At 43.5% G+C, this 23,271-nt stretch overlaps 1 protein-coding gene and 1 long non-coding RNA gene across 6 annotated transcripts in view; one reads left to right on the forward strand and one right to left on the reverse strand.

Moving 5' to 3' along the window:
• The window catches only part of TFB1M (transcription factor B1, mitochondrial), a 396,419-nt gene that overhangs the window by 340,929 nt on the left and 32,219 nt on the right, over positions 1-23,271 (forward strand). The window lies entirely within an intron of this gene.
• Positions 19,078-20,018, reverse strand: LOC138680608 (uncharacterized). The gene is made up of 3 exons (XR_011321685.1): positions 19,949-20,018; positions 19,324-19,378; positions 19,078-19,222 (listed from the first exon to the last, which is right to left on the reverse strand). It is a non-coding gene; the product is annotated as an uncharacterized lncRNA (long non-coding RNA).

Here is a 23,271-nt window from a genome sequence, read left to right on the forward strand (position 1 = left end):
AGATGGAAATAGGAATACTATCTTGCCTCAGAGCAGAACCCCAAAGGATAGACAGCCCCCCACAAATATTGGCGGTGAGTCGGAGAGGAAAAAACATACACAGGCAGAAAAACAAGATTTAGCACACGAGGCCACTCTAGCTAAAATAGGACAGGATAGGACAGAGTTCTGTGCGGTCAGTATTAAAACCCTTCAAAAATATCCACAGCAGAATATACAAAAACTTCCTCCATCTAACTAAAGACGTAGGAGCGTATATCTGCAACTCCAGCGAATCCTACGTTCAGAGCAGGAATACAATCAAAAACAAGCACACCGCAAGTGTGCCACAGAAAAAGAAACAGACACTTATCTTTGCTGAACTGGCAGCCAAGCAGGAGAAGCCAGAAATAGGTCCAACACTTGACAAGAAACATTGACAACTGGCAAGGGCTAATGAATCCTGCACATCAAAATATCCCAGTCAGAACTGCAATCAGCAGATACACCTGGCCAGGACTGCAACTCAGAGACAACTGCATTCCCACCTACAACCACTGGAGGGAACCCAAAAGCAGAATTCACAACAGTACCCCCCCTTGAGGAGGGGTCACCGAACCCTCACCAGGGCCCCCAGGACGACCAGGATGAGCCAGATGAAAGGCACGGACCAAATCAGCAGCATGGACATCAGAGGCAAAAACCCAAGAATTATCCTCCTGGCCATAACCCAGGACAAGGTACTGAAGCCTCCCCTCGAAAAACGAGAATCCAAAATCTTCTCAACCACATACTCCAACACTCCATCAACCAACACAGGGGCCGGAGGATCAACCGAGGGAACAACGGGCACCACATATTTCCACTATAAAGATCTATGGAAGACATTATGGATAGCAAAAGAGGCCGGAAGCGCCAAACGAAAAGACACCGGATTAATAATCTCAGAAATCTTATGAAGACCAATAAACCGAGGCTTAAACTTAGGGGAAGAAACCTTCATAGGAACATGACGGGAAGACAACCAGACCAGATCCCCAACCCGAAGCCGGGAACCAACACACCGACGACGGTTAGCAAATCGTTGAGCCTCCTCCTGAGACAACACCAAATTGTCCACCACATGAGCCCAAATCTGCTGCAACCTGTCAACCACGGAATCCACACCAGGACAGTCAGAAGGCTCAACCTGCCCAGAAGAAAAACGAGGATGAAAACCAAAATTACAAAAGAAAGGCGAAACCAAGGTAGCCGAACTAGACCGATTATTAAGGGCAAATTCGGCCAATGGCAAGAAAGCCACCCAATCATCCTGATCAGCAGACACAAAGCATCTCAAATAAGTCTCCAAAGTCTGATTTGTTCGCTCGGTCTGGCCATTTGTCTGAGGATGAAATGCAGAAGAAAAAGACAAATCAATGCCCAGCCTAGCACAAAAGGCCCGCCAAAACCTAGAAACAAACTGGGAACCTCTGTCGGACACAATATTCTCCGGAATACCATGCAAACGAACCACATGCTGAAAAAACAACGGAACCAAATCTGAAGAGGAAGGCAATTTAGGCAAAGGCACAAAATGAACCATCTTAGAGAACCGGTCACCTACAACCCAGATAACAGACATCTTCTGGGAGACCGGAAGATCAGAAATAAAATCCATCGAAATATGCGTCCAGGGCCTCTCAGGGACCGGCAATGGCAAAAGCAACCCACTAGCACGGGAACAACAAGGCTTGGCCCGCGCACAAGTCCCACAGGACTGCACAAAAGAATGCACATCACGCAACAAAGAAGGCCACCAAAAGGACCTCCCAACCAAATCTCTGGTACCAAAAATGCCAGGATGACCAGCCAACACGGAACAGTGAACCTCAGAAATCACTCTACTAGTCCATCTGTCAGGAACAATTAGTTTCCCCACAGGACAGCGGTCAGGTTTGTCAGCCTGAAATTCCTGAAGAACCCGTCATAAATCAGGGGAAATGGCAGAAAGGACCACCCCTTCTTTCAGAATACCGACCGGTTCTAAGACCTCAGGAGAATCAGGCAAAAAACTCCTAGAGAGGGCATCAGCCTTAGTATTCTTAGAACCCGGAAGGTACGAGACCACGAAATCAAAACGGGAAAAAAACAAGGACCATCGAGCCTGTCTGGGATTCAGTCGTTTGGCAGACTCGAGGTAAATCAAATTCTTATGATCGGTCAAGACCACAATACGGTGCTTAGCTCCCTCAAGCCAATGTCGCCACTCCTCAAACGCCCACTTCATAGCCAACAACTCCCGATTGCCGACATCATAATTGCGTTCAGCAGGCGAAAACTTACTTCCCGTAAGAAGGCACACGGTTTCATTAAGGAACCAACAGGATCCCTCTGAGACAAAACGGCCCCTACCGCAATCTCAGAAGCGTCAACCTCAACCTGAAACGGAAGAGAAACATCCAGTTGGCGCAACACCGGAGCAGAAGTAAATCGATGTTTAAACTCCTGAAAGGCAGAGACAGCCGCAGAGGACCAATTCACCACATCAGCGCCTTTCTTCGTCAAATCGGTCAAGAGTTTAACCATGCTGGAAAAATTAGCAATGAAACGGCGATAAAAATTTGCAAAACCCAAAAATTTCTGAAGGCTCTTCACGGATGTCGGCTGAATCCAATCATGAATGGCCTGAACCTTAACCGGGTCCATCTCTATAGATGAGGGAGAAAAAATAAACCCCAAAAAAGAAACCTTCTGCACCCCAAAGAGACACTTAGACCCTTTCACAAACAAAGCAATGTCATGAAGGATCTGAAATACCATCCTGATCTGTTGCACATGAGACTCCCAATCATCGGAAAAAATCAAAATATCGTCCAAATATACAATCAAGAATTTATCAAGATAAGTCCGGAAGATATCATGCATGAAGGACTGAAAAACAGATGGAGCATTAGAGAGTCCGAATGGCATCACAAGGTATTCAAAATGGCCTTCGGGGGTGTTAAACGCAGTTTTCCATTCATAATACGAACAAGATTATATGCCCCCCCGAAGGTCAATCTTTGTAAACCAACTAGCTCCCTTAATCCTAGCAAACAAATCGGAAAGCAAAGGTAAAGAGTATAGAAACTTGACCGTGATCTTATTCAAGAGGCGATAATCAATACAGGGTCTCAAGGAACCATCTTTTTTAGCAACAAAAAAGAACTCCGCTCCCAACGGTGAAGATGGTCGAATATGCCCTTTCTCCAAAGAGTCCTTAAAATAGCTCCGCATGGCGGTATGTTCAGGCACAGACAGGTTGAAAAGTCGACCTTTAGGAAACTTACAGCCTGGAATCAAGTCAATAGCACAATCGCAGTCTCTGCGGTGGAAGGAAACTGGACTTGGGCTCATCGAATACATCCTGAAAATCAGACAAAAACTCTGGAATTTCAGAAGAGGAAGAAGAGGAGATTGACATCAAAGGAACATCATTATGAACCCCCTGACAACCCCAACTAGTCACAGACATGGACTTCCAATCCAACACAGGATTATGTACCTGCAACCACGGAAAACCCAGCACGATAGCATCATGCAAATTATGCAACACCAGAAATCGACAATCTTCCTGATGGGCTGGCGCCATGCGCATGGTCACCTGTGTCCAAAACTGGGGCTTATTTTTAGCCAAGGGTGTAGCATCAATGCCCCTTAAAGGAATAGGGTTCTGCAAAGGCTGCAAGGGAAAACCACAACGCTTGGCAAACTCAAAGTCCATTAAGTTCAAGGCGGCGCCTGAATCCACAAACGCCATGACAGAAAATGATGACAATGAGCAGATCAAGGACACAGATAACAGAAATTTAGGTTGTACAGTACTGATGGTAAATGAACTAGGGATCCTCTTTGTCCGCTTAGGACAGACTGAAATGACATGAGAAGCGTCGCCACAATAATAACACAACCTATTCTGACGTCTGAAACCTTGTCGTTCCGTTCTAGACAGAATCCTATCACACTGCATTGGCTCAGGAATTTGCTCTGAGGATAACGCCACAGCGCGCACAGTTCTGCGCTCCCGCAAGTGCCGGTCAATCTGAATGGCCAGAGACATAGAATCACTCAGACCGCAAGGCGTGGGAAACCCCACCATAACATCTTTAACGGATTCAGAAAGACCCTTTCTGAAAATTGCCGCCAAAGCATCATTATTCCATTTAGTCAACACAGACCATTTTCTGAATGTCTGACAATACAATTCTGCTGCCTCTTGACCCTGAGACAGGGCCAACAAGGTCTTCTCAGCTTGATCCACAGAATTAGGTTCATCATATAATAATCCCAAAGCCTGAAAAAAGGAGTCTATATTAAGCAAAGCCGGATCCCCAGATTCCAGGGAAAACGCCCAATCCTGCGGGTCGCCACGCAGCAGGGAGATAACGATCTTTACCTGCTGAATGGAATCACCAGAGGATCGAGGTCTCAGAGCAAAAAACAGTTTACAGTTGTTTTTAAAACTCAAAAATTTGGACCTGTCACCAGAAAACAAATCAGGAGTAGAAATCTTCGGTTCTAAAGCAGGAGTCTGAGCAATATAATCTGAAATACACTGTACCCTAGCAGTAAGCTGGTCTACACAAGAAGCTATTTCCTGAACATTCATGCTAGCACAAAGTTCCTCAGCCACCCAGAGATTAAGAGGGAAGAGAACACAAAACAGACTGAAGAAAAAAAAATGGCTCAACACCTTTCTTCCCTTCTTCTGAGAGGCATTTAACTCATTCTTGGCCAGTTGTACTGTTATGATTCGGTGACCTTGGAGCAGCATGAAAACTTTCACTGGAGTAGGTGGTCACTATACTGACCGCAATCCTGATCTTAACACCGCAACTAGAAGTAGCCGTGGAGTGTACCTAACAAACCTAGACACCTCGTCACAGCCGGAGGACTAAATACCCCTAAAGATGGAAATAGGAATACTATCTTGCCTCAAAGCAGAACCCCAAAGGATAGACAGCCCCCCACAAATATTGGCGGTGAGTCGGAGAGGAAAAAACATACACAGGCAGAAAAACAAGATTTAGCACACGAGGCCACTCTAGCTAAAATAGGACAGGATAGGACAGAGTTCTGTGCGGTCAGTATTAAAACCCTTCAAAAATATCCACAGCAGAATATACAAAAACTTCCATCTAACTAAAGACGTAGAAGCGTATATCTGCAACTCCAGCGAATCCTACGTTCAGAGCAGGAATACAATCAAAAACAAGCACACCGCAAGTGTGCCACAGAAAAAGAAACAGACACTTATGTTTGCTGAACTGGCAGCCAAGCAGGAGAAGCCAGAAATAGATCCAACACTTCACAAGAAACATTGACAACTGGAAAGGGCTAATGAATCCTGCACACCTAAATATCCCAGTCAGAACTGCAATCAGCAGATACACCTGGCCAGGACTGCGACTCAGAGACAACTGCATTCCCACCTACAACCACTGGAGGGAACCCAAAAGCAGAATTCACAACAGATCTCCCCTCTGCCCCACTGATCTCTCCCCTGTCCCGCTGATCTCCCCCCTGCCCCGCTGATCTCCCCCCTGCCCCGCTGATCTCCCCCTGCCCCGCAGATCTCCCCCCTGCCCCGCTGATTTGCCCCGTTGATCTCCCCCCTGCTCTGCTGATCTCCCCCCTGCTCCGCTGATCTCCCCTTTGCCTCACTGATCTCCCCCTGCCCCACTGATCTGTCCCCTGCCCTGCTGATTGCCCCGTGCTTCACTGATCTGCCCCGCTGATTGCCCCCTGCCTCGGTGATCTCCCCCTGTGATCACTCCCTGCCCCCTGATCTCCCCCTGCGCCAGTGATCAACCCCTTCCCCGGTGATCACCCCCTGCCGCAGTGATCATCCCCTCCAGCCCCAGTTTTGCCATTAGGGATAGAGTTGGGCTAAAGTTAGGGTTAGGATTGGGGCTAAAGTTAGGGTTGGGATTAGGGGTAGGGTTTGGGTTGGGATTAAGTTTAGGGGTGTGTTAGGGTTAGATTTGTGGATAGGGTTGGGATTAGGGTTAGGGGTGTGTTGCGGTTAGGGTTGGAATTAGAAATGGGGGTTTTCCAGAGTTTAGACACATCAGGGGCTCTCCAAACGCGACATGACGCCCGTGGACCATTCCATCAAAGTCTGCATTACAAAATGTAACTACTTCCCTTCTACTTGCTTACGACATATCTAGATAAGTTCCTTGGGGGTCTAGTTTCCAAAATGGGGTAATTTGTGTGGGGTTTCTACTGTTTAGGCACATCAGGGGCTCTGCAAACGTAACATGATGCCCGCAGACCATTCCATCAAAGTCTGCATTTCAAAACGTCATTGCTTCACAATATATTCATCTTCTTCTTCAAGGCTTCGGAATATAATGTTGTGAAAGTGAAAGCAAGTTGATGAAGTGTGTGTTAATTGAAATGTGAAAGTAATTGTCATCTTTACTATTTCTCCATTGCGTGTGTGGCTAACCACATCATTGATCTTATTTTGTATCTTTGGCAAGAAAACAACAGCTCCATCAATACCACATGCTTTTCCTATTAATTCATTATGCTGGTAAAGTAGAGGTGAGATCAGGGATCTACATAACATCTGTGGACTGTAGTCAACATGACACTGTGACAAGACCCACTGGGGTGTAGCTACCAATTTGACATAGTTTGTGCACAGCTGAACAGAGTTGCGAGAAAAAAAAAATTTGATTCAACAACATGTTGGATAGATTGTCTCGTGGAAACACCTATATAGTATAAGTCACATCTACGACCACCACGCTCTCCAATTTACACCCCTTGAAATACAGCCGAAATGTGAAAATGCAGGGGCTCCTTTTTTACATCCTCGTCCAACAAGTTCAGAATTAGTAGGTGATGGATTGTCAGAATCCGGCCCAGGAACACAAGGCTTCAGTAGTTAAGAGTTCTGGCCCGTGATCTTCCACGTACTCTTGCTCTAGCTCTTCCAGTCATGACTTAATCTAGAAGATTTTGCCTTCAAGTCCAGAGACCGAGTACAACACCACCCAAGCATTCACCGTCTGTTCCTTAGACTTTCTCTCTGCGCAGTAACTGCCTCTAGGCAGAAGATGATGATGGTGGTAGTAGGTGCATTTAAGACACAGTCCTGAAGCAGCCATAACAACTTGAAACAGAAGTATTTTTACCGAGATACCACAAGTAGTGTAGCATCGGGTGGTTTCGTCAAACTCAATCTGACAGGTGCCCCGCCCCTATCAAAGTGTATCAAAGTGTGTAACCCCTCCCCTCCCCTTGTCTGACGGCTGGTATCCAGCTGTCCCTCCTTGTTTGATTCCCCCTTTTGATATAGTTTAATATAGTTTAATTTGTTGTAGTTTTGATATTATTCCCGTATTTTGTGGAATAACACATGTTTATAATTATAGTCTAGTCATGTATTTATTTTACACGTGGTTTATAACACCTTTCTCATTTGTTTTATAATAGATTTTATACGTATCCCCGAGTTTGATTCTGTAAGCTTTTGTTTTATTCACAGTGTATTCATATAGTGGAGAACTTAAAGCTGTTTATATGTGTCTCTACTGAACACTATGGTGAACATTAACTAAATGTTTATTTTCACAAACAGAGAATCTGCTGTGGGTATTTGCAGTGTATTCATATAGTGGAGAACTTAAAGCTGTCTATTTGTTTTTGTAAATGGTGAACACTAACTAAATGGTGAACATTACCTAAATGTTTAGGTTAACTGCGGTTCAGAGGTTTATAACACCTAGGTCAATTGTTGTTGTATTTGCGTACCCAATAAATGTTTATTTTCACAAGCAGAAGAGGCAGCTTTTCTGTTTGTACATGTATTGTACCTGAAGGTTATTGCGGGTCATGTGCCCAGGCATTGGATTTTATAACGCCGAATGTTTGATATTTGCTTTCTCTTTTTTGTGTCCTGAAGATGGCATCTGAGAAGTTATTTAGCTGTTATCTGTGGGGCATTGTAAGCTGTGTTTATTCACAGTGTAGCAGATTTTCTCCTTGGGGCTGCCTTATATACACAGAAGCGATATGCACCAATGTCACAACACAAGTTATAATATGACCCAATGTTACAACACAAGTAAAACCAAAGACACGATATTGTAAAAAATTTAAAAAGATTTATTTCTCACAATAAAACAGCATCTCAAAGACATTTCAATACTATAAAAATTCATACAGAATATAAAAAGTAAAAACATTAAAATAGTACAATGAACATTCATCATTACACTTCTTACAAAATAATTAATATAGAGTTACAAGGCGAGTACAGCATTTTAGCCAGTACATTCTTTACATCGTGAGCCACATGGTTTGCAGCATCGGTAGAGACCTTTTTTTAGGTAGCAGAGTTCCACGTGTGGTACCTAATGACGGGGAATGTAAAGATTGAATTGTACGGGGAACCGCCGCTAACTTCAGCGGTGTAGATACAGAGCGTGTCTCACTGTTGGTAATTTTTAATTCATCTAAAAGCTTCCTAGTAGCGGTGTTACCCACAACTGTAGACGGCATATTTAGTTCGGCCATAGCCTGCATAAATGAATCCCAACCCGGTGGTAAATTTCTACTGTTCAGAGCATGGCTCTGCGTTGTACTACGTACCAAATCCAGTAAGTTAGACCCTGGTATTACGGATCCTTTGAAAATAAATTCAGCATTATTATTCCATGCTGTGACATTTTTATTCTGCAGCAGCCTGTTTAGTAAAAATTCAGCATTCTTTTTATATCTCTGGTTTATATGGCTGACAATTTCAGCGATCTCATGATTTTTATCAGAGTCGGTATGATTTTTATCAGAGTCGGTATTTGGCAATTGCTGCTGACCAGGATCAGGAGGGCTAACGAGATTTAAAGCCGTTACTTCTTTTGAGCTGTGGCGCGCATGTACCAAGTAGCGTTGTAGCACAGAGCTATACATTTTAATTTTCACATCATCGGGAATGTCACGACGCTGTAAAATGTCGCTAATCTCACCATCAAGGCGCCGAATAACACTGTCGCGTATGTTATCTGTAGTACTGGGTCTTAGTTTGTCTAGCTCCTGTTTGGGGACTAGATACATTTTCGTTGCATGCTCCATTATCTTCCGGCGATCAGGCTTGTTATTATTGGGATTGCAAAAGCTAAAAGAGGACCGATAAACCCGCCGGCCTGTTTTAGTAGGCGCTTCTTTTTCTTTATGGGCTGAGACCTGTCGCTCAGGGTTCTTATAGCTTTACGCCACTTCTTTAATATACCTTTCTGGCGCTCTTTCAGCGGAATCCTGCCTTTTAAGATATTTAAAGCAATCTCGCCTATGGCTGTAATTAAATCATTGCTTGCATCGCGCAAAATAGACTTTCTGACAGCGGGGGTTGCTTTCACTAGGGTTTTTAAGAGAGCCCAGTTACGCCGGAGCCTCTCAGACATCTTTACATCACAACGACCACAGCGTAGAATGTCTGATACCGGGTAAAATTCACTTTTTAGAAGTGTTTTTCTTCTGAACATAGACAGCGGGTAACGCGGGTGGAAACAACCCAGTCCTTAAACGCAGATCCTCAGGAGTATTAGCTCTCAAATCTACAAGCAAATACCCGTAAGGATCCCGCGTGGCATCCTCAAAAGCTTCTAGGAAAAAACGTGTTTTTCCGGGATACATCTGACGAGCTAGAGTTAAAATTTGTAATTTATCTCGGGGCTTGTTAAAAAGCACCATGTACTTTGTGTTTAAATTTATCGTACGGCTTTTCTTGCCCTGACAAAATATGTTTTGCACCAGGTAGAAAATGGTGAGATTTCTGTGGTGCACATACTTGGTAAAGGCTTTTTCTATCTCACAATTCTCACTAGCACTCTCCATGAGATCATCAACAATCGCCAAATTCACCTTCTCCGGTGGGAATAATTCGTCATCTACGAATGTATTCGGCAGACCCTCCACAAATCTGGCGTGGGGAAAAGAGAGAGAGATTTCATCATATAGTTTTTGCCAACACGAATAAAACCATACAATATTATCAGGTTTCTGAGAAAAATTAGCTTCAATATTATATAGCAGCTGTTTTACAAAATAGCTCTTTCCAGAATTAGACGGGCCTGCTAGAATGCAAGAGAAAGGGTGCTGCAGACGCGTATCCATCACAATACTCGACTAATACCCAAAAGGTAATGTTGTGAAATCGTCTAATAGTCGGCGCTTTGTATAAACGCACTTTTGTGTTTTGCGTAATGGCCTTGTTTCAATATCCCAGTACTTTTTATTTCTCACAATGGACGCCTGCTGTACGACAATACGTTTCTGAGTTTCTGCGGCAGAATTGCGCGGGTAGTCCAGAACTAGATCTTTCAGACTGTTGAAATTAATAGATTGAGAGTTACCAACATTTAGTGTTATCCCCTTAACTTTTAAGACAGTTTTACCGGTGTTGAGTTTGTAGCCGTAAGTTTTGGGGCCCGCGGATACAAATTCTGTGATATGTGTACCATCGGGTATTTCACTGGTCAGCTCCCCCAGGTAATCGCCTAAAGGCGGTTGCCACTCACCATCTCTCTGTACAAAAATAACTGAGTCTGTGTCGTGATAAAGGCACCTCTCCTGCAGCCGGTCCAGCAGCGAATAGAGCTCTAAGGCTACGTTCACATTAGCGTTGCGACGCGTGCGTCGTTTTCCGACGAAAATCGGACGCACAGAAAATGCTACAAGTAGCGTTTTCTTGCGTCCGACGCTAGCGTCGGAAACGACGCACGTGGCGAAAAACGCCACCAAAACGACGCACGCGTCCCCTATGTTAAACATAGGGGCGCGTCGCCGCTGCGTCGCCGCTGCGTCGCCGGCGCGTCGCCGGCGCAACAGCGACGCACATTGGCGGAACGCCAATGTGAACGTAGCCTTACCGAGCATACGCTGTTGTAAAACACGCTATAAAAATGTTTGTGTTTTTGTTGAGTGTGTGATGGCCTTTTGCATATTTCCAGTTAATGGTTGCGGTGTCATCATCAAGGAAATGTAACATCGAAATGTCATAGTAAGGCAGGAACAAATACTTAAAAAGCTCATCTGGATCCCTAACAATGCTGGTACATGATAGATTAGATCTCTGAGCAAACTTTCCCCATAAAGAATTTAAGAAAAGCTTGGAGATCTGTCGCTTAGCAGGATTGACAGCTATATTTTCAGGCCGTAATTGGACACCTTCTTTTTCAAGAAAAGAGTCAATGTACTGCCGTTTCTTGGCGTCATCAGTGCACCAGCTAGGATAACCAGAGGCTTCCTGCTTATCCCTAAGATGTAATTTAATGTAAGGCGCAAACAGATCATCAGTGGTTTTAGGAAAATGCCATATTTCATAGATGTGAGCGATCCGATACCCTTTTTCTATAGCCATCTCGAGCTCTATAGTGCACCAGGTGCCTGTCAGCGCCCGTTCTTCATCACTGTGGGCACAAATATCTGCCTGGGAATTTGCAGCGCATGTGTAGCAAAGGGGAAACATTAATTTTTTGTTGAGTTTTACCGGTAGAACTGGAAAAAATAAATCTCTCGGCGGGTAGACCTTGACTCTAGCAATGCCAAAGTATTTTTTAATGAATCCAAAATTGTCGTAGATGATGTCTGGATGGCCTACAGGGTATGTTTTAGTTTTGTTTACAAAGGGGTACAGACTGGTGAAATCGTAGTAGTGTAAAGTCTCCCCTTCTTCCAGATGGTGATAGAGCTTAATGGCGTTAGTTCGCCCGCCATAAAGCGCATCACGGGGGTCTAAAGGAACGGGGAATTCCATCTGACGAAGAAATGTTTGAAGGTTAGAATCATTTTCAACCATTTCATTCCACTCATGTTCCCACATCAGTCTTACTGTGTACCCGCAACACTGTAAGTAACGCTTTTTAGCTAAAAAGGTGTAATATAACTGGCCGTAGGACGTACTCGTGACCTTATTCGTGTCATTTTCATTATAGCACACGGGACAGCCGTGGTAAAAACACCCCTGAAATTCAAAGGCTATGTGCTGGCCGCTAACATAGGCATAGCCATCTAGAAAATACTTCCCGACCTGTTTTTCACCGCCTCTCAAAGCGTGCTGTATGTCGATGTTCTCAGAGTGGGCTACATACATGAGCCACTGTATAGCGGGTGTCGAGTAGCGCTTTTTTGCCTTGTGATAATTATCACCAGGTAAAATGGCGATTGTCTTTTTTGGAAGAAATTTAAACCGGTACATTGTCATACACACCGAGGCCAGGGTGATGAGCTGAAAAGGATCAACACATCTGCTCACTACAATCCTTTGCTTTTGACGCTTACAGTATTTTTTAACATTTTTCTGAGTCATCTGCATAATACGCTCTCTATAGATCTCGCAGGCGTGTCTCAAAATTTCAACATCTTGTTTGCAATAAGATTTTAGCTCGGCCTTGAAGTCAAAAGTTGTATTTACCTGTGTCTCATACCACTCCAGGAACTCTACCTTCTCACCAGGTGACATGTACTCCACCCCATAATATTTTACATCAGGTATGGGGCCTACATAGTTTTGGTTTTCTCTGGTATTGAAAAAGTGTGGAAAATGCCCTTTGCCGCCTGAAAAGCCCATGGCCTGTGGTAATTTACTGAGTTTCATGGGGATAAAATTTAGAGAGTCTATGAACCTTATAGACAAATCGGGTAGCGACACACACAAGAGACTGCCACCTTGGGTTATCAACTGTACTTGTAGTTTTTCAGAAATCAGTTCCTTAACAATAAAGTATGCATCATATCTTCCACCATTGTGGGCAATAAATGTATGATCTGAAAATTTACCGCTTGTAAAGAACTGTACAAAGTCATGTGTACAGGTATCACCCTCAAACTCCCAGGAGGGCTGGCCATACAGCGTTGTAGCATAAATGTAATTCGGGACGTGTGTGCCTGTCTCCTGCATACATTCAAAATCATAAAAGATATAACAATCTGACTCATCCTGTGCTACATACTTCCGCATGTAACAAAGATGGGCATCGAATTTATTTATATGTCTGCGACATACAGGACAGCGCAAACCATTACATTTATGCTCTGTTTCGCTATTTCTGGGGACAAAACGGTTGCATTTATCACAAAATGTTTTAAGTCTGCAGAATGCCGGGTCGTCTAATCCCAATTGTTTGTGATAATCTAAGCACACGCTCGAGCGGCAATAAACTCTGCAAACAGGACATCTGGGTTGCTGGTCGGGCCCGCTTTCTTCACAATTCTCTCTCTGACAGGTTTTACAAAAATACTGGCAGGCGTGTTTGTTTTTACATAGTAACATAGTAACATAGTAACATAGTTAGTAAGGCCGAAAAAAGACATTTGTCCATCCAGTTCAGCCTATATTCCATCATAATAAATCCCCAGATCTACGTCCTTCTACAGAACCTAATAATTGTATGATACAATATTGTTCTGCTCCAGGAAGACATCCAGGCCTCTCTTGAACCCCTCGTCTGAGTTCGCCATCACCACCTCCTCAGGCAAGCAATTCCAGATTCTCACTGCCCTAACAGTAAAGAATCCTCTTCTATGTTGGTGGAAAAACCTTCTCTCCTCCAGACGCAAAGAATGCCCTCTTGTGCCCGTCACCTTCCTTGGTATAAACAGATCCTCAGCGAGATATTTGTATTGTCCCCTTATATACTTATACATGGTTATTAGATCGCCCCTCAGTCGTCTTTTTTCTAGACTAAATAATCCTAATTTCGCTAATCTATCTGGGTATTGTAGTTCTCCCATCCCCTTTATTAATTTTGTTGCCCTCCTTTGTACTCTCTCTAGTTCCATTATATCCTTCCTGAGCACCGGTGCCCAAAACTGGACACAGTACTCCATGAGCGGTCTAACTAGGGATTTGTACAGAGGCAGTATAATGCTCTCATCATGTGTATCCAGACCTCTTTTAATGCACCCCATGATCCTGTTTGCCTTGGCAGCTGCTGCCTGGCACTGGCTGCTCCAGGTAAGTTTATCATTAACTAGGATCCCCAAGTCCTTCTCCCTGTCAGATTTACCCAGTGGTTTCCCGTTCAGTGTGTAATGGTGATATTGATTCCCTCTTCCCATGTGTATAACCTTACATTTATCATTGTTAAACCTCATCTGCCACCTTTCAGCCCAAGTTTCCAACTTATCCAGATCCATCTGTAGCAGAATACTATCTTCTCTTGTATTAACTGCTTTACATAGTTTTGTATCATCTGCAAATATCGATATTTTACTGTGTAAACCTTCTACCAGATCATTAATGAATATGTTGAAGAGAACAGGTCCCAATACTGACCCCTGCGGTACCCCACTGGTCACAGCGACCCAGTTAGAGACTATACCATTTATAACCACCCTCTGCTTTCTATCACTAAACCAGTTACTAACCCATTTACACACATTTTCCCCCAGACCAAGCATTCTCATTTTGTGTACCAACCTCTTGTGCGGCACGGTATCAAACGCTTTGGAAAAATCGAGATATACCACGTCCAATGACTCACCGTGGTCCAGTCTATAGCTTACCTCTTCATAAAAACTGATTAGATTGGTTTGACAGGAGCGATTTCTCATAAACCCATGCTGATATGGAGTTAAACAGTTATTCTCATTGAGATAATCCAGAATAACATCCCTCAGAAACCCTTCAAATATTTTACCAACAATAGAGGTGAGACTTACTGGCCTATAATTTCCAGGTTCACTTTTAGAGCCCTTTTTGAATATTGGCACCACATTTGCTATGCGCCAGTCCTGCGGAACAGACCCTGTCGCTATAGAGTCACTAAAAATAAGAAATAATGGTTTATCTATTACATTACTTAGTTCTCTTAGTACTCGTGGGTGTATGCCATCCGGACCCGGAGATTTATCTATTTTAATCTTATTTAGCCGGTTTCGCACCTCTTCTTGGGTTAGATTGGTGACCCTTAATATAGGGTTTTCATTGTTTCTTGGGATTTCACCTAGCATTTCATTTTCCACCGTGAATACCGTGGAGAAGAAGGTGTTTAATATGTTAGCTTTTTCCTCGTCATCTACAACCATTCTTTCCTCACTATTTTTTAAGGGGCCTACATTTTCAGTTTTTATTCTTTTACTATTGATATAGTTGAAGAACAGTTTGGGATTAGTTTTACTCTCCTTAGCAATGTGCTTCTCTGTTTCCTTTTTGGCAGCTTTAATTAGTTTTTTAGATAAAGTATTTTTCTCCCTATAGTTTTTTAGAGCTTCAATGGTGCCATCCTGCTTTAGTAGTGCAAATGCTTTCTTTTTACTGTTAATTGCCTGTCTTACTTCTTTGTTTAGCCACATTGGGTTTTTCCTATTTCTAGTCCTTTTATTCCCACAAGGTATAAACCGCTTACACTGCCTATTTAGGATGTTCTTAAACATTTCCCATTTATTATCTGTATTCTCATTTCTGAGGATATTGTCCCAGTCTACCAGATTAAGGGCATCTCTAAGCTGTTCAAACTTTGCCTTCCTAAAGTTCAATGTTTTTGTGACTCCCTGACAAGTCCCCCTAGTGAAAGACAGGTGAAACTGCACAATATTGTGGTCGCTATTTCCTAAATGCCCAACCACCTGCAGATTTGTTATTCTGTCAGGTCTATTAGATAGTATTAGGTCTAAAAGTGCTGCTCCTCTGGTTGGATTCTGCACCAATTGTGAAAGATAATTTTTCTTGGTTATTAGCAGAAACCTGTTGCCTTTATGGGTTTCACAGGTTTCTGTTTCCCAGTTAATATCCGGGTAGTTAAAGTCCCCCATAACCAGGACCTCATTATGGGTTGCAGCTTCATCTATCTGCTTTAGAAGTAGACTTTCCATGCTTTCTGTTATATTTGGGGGTTTGTAACAGACCCCAATGAGAATTTTGTTACCATTTTTCCCTCCATGAATTTCAACCCATATGGACTCGACATCCTCATTCCCTTCGCTAATATCCTCCCTTAAAGTGGACTTTAGACAAGACTTTACATAGAGACAAACCCCTCCTCCTCTCCGATTTTTACGATCCTTTCTAAACAGACTGTAACCCTGTAAGTTAACTGCCCAGTCATAGCTTTCATCTAACCATGTCTCGGTTATTCCCACTATGTCAAAGTTACCTGTAGATATTTCTGCTTCTAGTTCTTCCATCTTGTTTGTCAGGCTTCTGGCGTTTGCGAGCATGCAGTTTAGAGGATTTTGTTTTGTTCCAATCTCCTCACTGTGGATTGTTTTAGAAATGTTCTTACCTCCCTTCTGAGTATGTTTTCCTGGGTCGTCTTTGTTCGAGTCTAATGTTTTTCTTCCCGTCCCCTCTTCTTCTAGTTTAACGCCCTCCTGATGAGTGTAGCGAAACACTGAATTGCAGAGCTCACAAAAGTAATCAGCACCGATAAAACCCTTCATATTTTTGATCCCGTAGTAGTGATTATCATGGAACAATATGAATACTGTTTTGCCATTAGGTGTATTACCGCTCTGAAAGTAACGCCAATCGCCCTGACTATAGTACAGTACTTTAATGGTGACCCGCAAATAATTTTCAAATGCAGGGATGTCGCTAAAACTCACTAATTGATCATCAGGGATGCCCAGTGCTGCGTGTATGTTTTTAGAGCGGCTCAGTAAAACACCATCAGTGACATCCGTGTCGTCCATCAGGGCGCACACACTAGCAGCCAAACACAGATTTGTCGTGTAATTGTTAAAATCATACAGCCATTGTCTCTTTTGTTTAATGATCTGACTGCTCGCTATAGATTTCAAGCGCCTTTTTTGTTTTACACCACCGCGTCGGTTTTTAATGATGGTGACGACTAGCTTTAGCGAATTGGATGATATGCATTCATTGTTACTTTGAAGTGCGCTGGCAACAGCATTTAAAAAAGATTCGGAATTAAAATCTTCACGGGTTTGTTTTGTAGTGAAAATAGGGTCTAAAGTATCGCCGGCATCAAACCTTAACTGTACAAAGTCGCCAGGTTCAATGTCCCTGATGATTCTATCCAGTAATGCCTGAATGCCTTCATGAACAATATTCAAGCCCTCTTCAAATGATCGTACACGCTCCAAATTTACAAATCTAAAATGATCTGTATGTATATGACCATTGAAATTGCGGAGGGCTCTTTCATGATGATGGATGTGTTGCAAAAATACTGTATAATCGGGGCGCCGCACATTACCAGCAGCGTCAGCGTCTGCGGCTTGTGAATTTTGTGTGGATGCATGTGCGGCATCTGCAGAGCTGCCTGGACTATGTGAGTGTTGTTCTGACTCTTGTGACGATGTCTGTGGTGACTGTAGAGGCATTGCAGGACACATGTCACCACGACGGCTCCTAGAGCATAGCGCCCGTCTAGCGCTGACCAACAATTTTAGAGCCCTCTTTATAACTCTAGCCCTATTATACCTGGGTAGTGTTAGTTTAGGTGGTTTATGCATGCCGTAGCCGACCATATCTAGTCATAATGGGGTCGCTGTAGTTGTTATCTCGCCATCCAGCAACAGGCTCCGAAGTGCGTATAGTTCGGACTTATTAGCCTGTGTTGGGCTTTGTGTTGATAATAATTTTTCAAAAGTATCGCAAAAAAACATTATTTTGGGGACCCAGCGTTTGTAGCGTAAGTAGCGGACGATGTGTTCCTGAAATACAAGCATTTCAACGGGGCCCCAGCTGCGGGATTCATGCTGCAGATCTGTAGCTGGCGCATGAATCCGTGGCTTTTTACACACCTTAAGCTCTTTACACCCCTTAACATCAGCCGGCCGCGACCTCTTTGACCGTTTCTTAACATTAACAGAGTTAGATACACAGACATGAGATATGTCACCCAAATTAGAGGGTCCTGAGGGTCCTGCCCCAGAGGCATTAGCAGGCCCCGTTACACATGGCGCTGACGGTTGCATAGTGTGGGACATACGTATAATGAGCGGTTCTACGGATGGTTGCTTACCATCAGCGAGCTGGTCAATCTCGCGATCATACTCTTCACGAGTCATCGTGGCTGTTGCACCCACGGCGCAGGATGCGGTTGGTGGCTCTGTAACATGTTTTGTTTTCCGCTTATGTTTTCGGGGTGCCTCGAGCACTTCTGGATATAGTAGCGCGGGGTCATTCACACGGATTGTCGATGGCTGTCCGGTACTTGAATGGGGTATTTCATGATGGTCCGACGGTACAGGGTTTCCTGCGTCCTGAACCACGCAGATCGGTGATAGCGGATATGCTCTAACAGCGCCATTAGCCGTCTGTATCGCCGACCACGCTGGTGCTGCGCCATTCTCGGTGATCTGTAGCGGCTGTAGAGGTGCTGGAGGTGTTTTTCTCATGACTTTGCGCTTAGCTGTAGGAAAGATTATACATGTGTCAGATATGTGCGAGACCGTCGCAGGCCGCTGCGCATAGCTGCAGGAAAGATTATACGTGTGTCAGATATGTGCGAGACCGTCGCAGGCCGCTGCGCTTAGCTGCAGGATAGATTATACATGTGTCAGATATGTGGGGGCCATGGATCTCAATGGTGAAGCACGTGTATCATTGACTGTACAGAGACTGTGCATGTATACCAAAATATACACTTACGGGATAGCGATGTGTGGTGAATGATTGCAGTGGCGTCTTCTGCAGCTTCTGCGAGGCTCTCCATTAGCTCCGGTATATTCTCTTTTGTGAAAATTCTTCTAGGCTTCAGTTTACAAGCTATAAATAAAGATACAGGCCTTAGTAGAGGCGTGGTGGATTTTCGCAGAGCGGTTGTGCAAAAAACTTTTCATACGATTCTCACCTTTCCCTTTTTTGCCCGCCGGTCCGAGCTGTTTTTTAGGTGCTCTAGAATCAGTGCTGTTTCTCGGCGTGGGGGTCTGGTACATCAGTTCCTCAACAGGCGGCTGCTTGTGTTCCGTGGTGGTTGGTTCTGGAAACATGTCGACATCTGTAAAGAATTAATATATATATTTACACGTCTAAATACTTAAAAGCTATATACACACACACACATACATACACAGCAGTCACACAACGCACTTATGATGCCCTGAGTCAAATCCCACACAGCAGCGACACCTGCATTAGTGTTACTATACTCAGCTCCAGGTGTATCACACTCCAGAGTAGGCACGCTGAAGCCGTTTAAAAAATCATCGCTGTAGTTGCTGATAAATTCATCTACAGCATCGGGGGTGTTCCTGGTAAATTCATCTAGATTATCGGGGATGGTCCTGATTAATTCATCTTAAACAAGAAAGAATAAACAATATAAAGATAATATATAAAACAATCCTTACTTAGAATGGGCCACTAACAGATACATGTATATAAATCATGAAACATACCGAATACCGAATCCGCAACTTGACTGGAAAAAGCCGAAAAATGTTGGGATTCCATCTAAAATAAATTATCTGTGTAAATTTTTTGCGCAATCTATATTAACCGCACACCACCACTCGTCAAGCTCATTTATATACACACCAAATAAAACTGCGGCCCGTGTATAAATATTCTTATACTAAGCAAATCATGGGTAATACGGCTAAGTCTTTCTATATTAATTATGCGCCACAAATATGATTTATGCGGTAAAACTATATTACACAGCCCCACTAAATATACCGCTACTGTATAAATATGACTATAAATATGTCTATGTTAAACAAAACACATGTAGTAAGTAAGCGCTGCAGGCGCTAGTTAGGGCGTATTAACAGTTATTAACTACTGTATTACATAAATTATGTTATAATAGTTGCCCGCGGATAAGTCTTTCTATATTAATTATGTACCACAGAATGTTTTATGCAGTAAAACTATATTATACAACGATACTAAATATGCAGCTATCCTCCAGTATAACACTAACTTATTAAACAAATAACACCCTTAATTATGGTTTAGAGATGCATAGTTAAATATAATTAAGCATTTGCGAATAATAAGACAACTGGCATATATACTTACATTTAGAATAGCTCTGCTTTTTTTAGTCTAGTCGGACTTCTGGTGAATGTCTGATGTACTGTAGTGGGACAGTCAGCTGTATTTATCCTGAGTGTCAGAAATCAGCTCAGCTGTTAACACCCAGAAACACACCCAGTTACGCCCATCACACGCCTTCTGTTAACACCCAGAACACAACCATACATGCAATTAATGCATGCATTAACTCACGCATGATATAGCCGGATTAAAACAGGAATTTTTATACAGCTGAATTTCTGAAAGAAGCAGGCTGTTGATTAACGAGCCACAATCATTTTAATCAATCATGACGTCTAAATCGTATGATGCCATATTAGAAAAACAATATTTTACAAGCCAGGCACCCGGATCATTCTCGGGTATTGACAAATTGTTTAGATCTGCAAGAGCACGCGGCATAAAGAAATCTGATGTTATTGCTTGGTTGAATAAGCAAGACACCTACACGCTACACAAGCCTGCTAGAAAACGCTTTTTGACAAATAAAATTTACGTCTCGGCCATTGATGCGCAGTGGCAGGCGGATCTCGTAAGTTTAATTGACTATTCAAGGGAAAATGATAATGTCAAATACATCCTGACGGTGATTGATGTTCTATCGAGATACGCATGGTGCGTGGCCTTGACAAACAAGACAGGCGCTAGTGTCGCCAGATCGTTCGAATTAATATTTCAAAATGATAAGCGCATACCGAAGAAACTGCAGACGGATCGCGGCAAAGAATTTATAAATTCATCACTCAAACAACTATGTAATACGCACAATATTCATCACTTTTTTACAAACAATGATGTAAAAGCCGCTATGGTCGAGCGTTTTAATCGCACATTAAAAACCCGTATGTGGCGCTATCTTACGCATCATAATACCTTTAGGTATATTGATATTTTACCGGATTTACTGCATAGCTACAACCATACGTACCACTCAACGATCCGCTGTAGTCCCGCGTCTGTGTCAGAGAGAAACGTGATGCAAATCTGGCGCAATATTTACAGTTCTACTATTACTAATAAACCGATTAAACCGTCTTTAACGGTTGGCTCTCATGTGAGAATATCGCGCTATAAATCGCCCTTCTGTAAGGGCTATGAGAAGACATACAGCGAAGAGATTTTTTTAATTACCGCCGTCTCCAATAAATTTCATAAACCCCTTTATAAAATCAGTGATTTAGCCGGGGAGCCTGTAGAGGGGTCATTTTATAAGGAAGAGCTGCAAAAAATACCTATGGATGAGGATCGTGTCTACAGAGTAGAAAAAATTTTGAGAAAAAAACGTGTCAGGGGTGTGAGTCACTGCTTTGTCAAATGGCTGGGCTACCCCGAAAAATTCAATAGTTGGATCCCGGCCTCGGAGTTGACAGATATATAACCATGGAAGCGGGCTCATTTTTCGTGACATTACCCAGTAATTCGTCAATTAAAATCTACCCTGAAAACACAATATCTGAGTACAATACCAAGTTAGCGCGGGCCGTTCATCTTTCGGCAGATTATGAGGTGGCGTTAACGGAAATACAGTACCCCCATACGTGGAACACGTTTGATGCTTTTGAAGGGAGCTTCTACGCGGCTAAACACGGCGAACCGTTAGTACAGTATCACATAAAATCAGGATTTTACTCGTCCATTCCTAAGCTAGTTGGCGCGGTCAATGCCCGAATAGAAGCGCTGTATTTATCTACGCCTGCCTACAGAATACGGTATGATGAACTACGCCGCGAGGTGATCCTGACCGACCCATCCCCTATACAGTTTGCTCTGGGTACTAAGCTAAAATTTATTTTCGGACTGCAGACCGTCGATGACTCCCCCGTTGCTTTAATGCCGTGGAATCGCCGCTTTTACCCCGATTCAAAGGCTGGTTTTTATTCGCTTTTTGTATACACTGATATAATTCAACATCAACTTGTAGGTGACAGTTACGTTCAACTGCTACGAACCGTAGAAGTTAGCGGCGATGATAATGATATTGTCACGGTGCGCTACTCACGGCCCGATTACATACCGCTGTGCAAGCAACACTTTGACTCCATAAACATTACAGTCATGTCGGACCAGGGCACGCCGGTTAAATTCAGATACGGCAAGTGTATAGTGCGATTACATTTTAGACCTCGCCAGCATTGACACGATAAAATGTTGTCTCAAAGGGTGTATGGAGATCCTGCTGTTTATGCCCGCTACTATACTGCCCAGTCGGGGCACGGACTAGAGGGGTTCCGCGGGAGCGAGTACATGTATGGCTCTGGACTGGCAGGACTATTTAAAGGCTTATTTCGTCGCGCCGTGCCGCTTTTCAGAAAAGGCTTAGAATTAGTAAAACCACACGTTCGGACGGCTGCCCGGAACATCGCTGCAGATGCCGTGACATCAGCATCGACGGCCCTTATGAAAAGGATAAATACACCAACCCAGCAAGACGGATCTGGGATAATCTATGTCGCTAAAAAAGCCCAAAAAAGAAAGCGGCGCGTTTGCCCTCCTTTACCGCCGATGCTCATGAATAAAACTACATCCAAGAGACGGCCCCGTCAGAAACGAGTAAGACGCTCTGCGGACGACATCTTCTAATCAGTTACCATGGCTTTCCTGCATGACGCTTCTGTAGAGTGCGCAAAATCTGAACTGGATATTTTTGCCGTACCACCGACTCAAACAAGTATCGAGAAATCTCTGTTTGTAGAAGTACAGCCGGTTGCTGCTCTGTCAGACAATGGACCGTTGGAGTTTTACATATCTGGTAGCGGTGATTATTATTATGATCTGAACAACACGCTGCTGTACATAAGCTGTCGCATCGTGAAGCAGGATAATACGGCCATCGCCGATGGTGCGCGTGTGGCGCTCATAAACTACCCTCTAGCCACTCTTTTTAACCAGGTCGATATTACTCTGGGAGACCGACTTATCTCACAATCGGACAATCTCTACAGCTATAGAGCGTACATAGAGACCCTTTTAAATTACAGTTCACAGACGCTGGCATCACAATTTACAGCCGGTTTGTTCTATAAAGACACTGCGGGGCATCATAATGACAGGCGCCTGGATGGTGCAAATGCGGGATTTATCAAAAGAGCCAGTGCCGCCTCTCACTCAAAACCCATCGACCTTTTGGGACCCATTTTTGGGGATATATTTAACCAGCCAAAGTTAATATTAAACGGCCTTGACCTTAAGGTTAAGCTGTCAAGAAATAAGGATACTTTCTGCCTCATGTCCGCAGAAGCCGAGCCGCTGAAGGTACAAATCTCGCAGGCGGCTCTCTATGTGAAAAGAGTGCAGGTATCACCGGC

This window comes from Ranitomeya imitator, chromosome 5 (assembly GCF_032444005.1).
Source record: "Ranitomeya imitator isolate aRanImi1 chromosome 5, aRanImi1.pri, whole genome shotgun sequence".
NCBI classification, from domain to species: Eukaryota; Metazoa; Chordata; class Amphibia; order Anura; family Dendrobatidae; genus Ranitomeya; species Ranitomeya imitator.